Source organism: Myotis brandtii, unplaced genomic scaffold, assembly GCF_000412655.1.
Source record: "Myotis brandtii unplaced genomic scaffold, ASM41265v1 scaffold486, whole genome shotgun sequence".
NCBI classification, from domain to species: Eukaryota; Metazoa; Chordata; class Mammalia; order Chiroptera; family Vespertilionidae; genus Myotis; species Myotis brandtii.
In genome coordinates this window covers 308,317-309,151 of record NW_005368569.1, presented here as the reverse complement: position 1 = coordinate 309,151, position 835 = coordinate 308,317, and the positions used below count along the sequence as shown (strand labels likewise).

Below are 835 nucleotides of genomic sequence, written 5' to 3'. Positions count from 1 at the left end.
CTGCACACCTCCCACTGGGGATGTGCCCGAAACCAAGGTACATGCCCTTGACTGGAATCGAACCTGGGACCCTTCAGTCCGCAGGCAGGGCCGCCACCAGTATCTTAATTTTTTTGTTGTCATGGTAAATGGGATTGTTTGCTTAGTTTCTCTTTCTGAGAATTCTTTTTTTTTTGTCTTGAAAAATTTTAAAATATTTAATAACAGTAAATCATTCAACGTTTTCCACAGTCTTTATGAAGTTTTTTTTCTTGCTGGTGAAATTTATTTTAAAAGTCCTCATGTAAACTAATCAAGGCTAATAAATTTTTTTAATGAACCCTCAAACAAATCTTTTTAATATATACCTTATTTCTTGGGATGCCAATAGCATTATTATATATTGTTTTCTTTTTTATTCAAATATACTGTTTTCAAGGTTAATGGTTATTAACAAATCTTTATTATTAATACTCTGCTAAGGCAGGATAGAAGCATGATACTTTAAAATTTCTTTTCAATAACTATTTTATAGTAATTTAAAAAATATTTATTGATTTTAGAGAAAGGAAGAGAGAAATAAATATCAATGATGAGAGAGAATCATTGATTGGCTGCCTCTTGCAAGCCTCACACTGGGGACTGAGCCTGTATCCTGGGCATGTGTCCTGACCTGGAATCATACCCATGACCTCCTTGGTTCCTAGGTCGATGCTCAACCACTAAGCCACGCCGGCCGGGCTGTTGTTCCACTTTTTTATGCATATACGGATTGATTCTTATATGTGCCCTGATTGGGGACTGAACCCGCAGCTTTGGTGTATTGGGATGACCCTCTAACCCAGTGGTCGGCAAA

At 36.9% G+C, this 835-nt stretch overlaps 1 protein-coding gene across 1 annotated transcript in view; it reads right to left on the bottom strand.

Annotated features, from left to right (window-relative positions):
- BEAN1 (brain expressed, associated with NEDD4, 1) overlaps positions 1–835 on the bottom strand; it is a 30,244-nt gene that overhangs the window by 19,862 nt on the left and 9,547 nt on the right. The window lies entirely within an intron of this gene.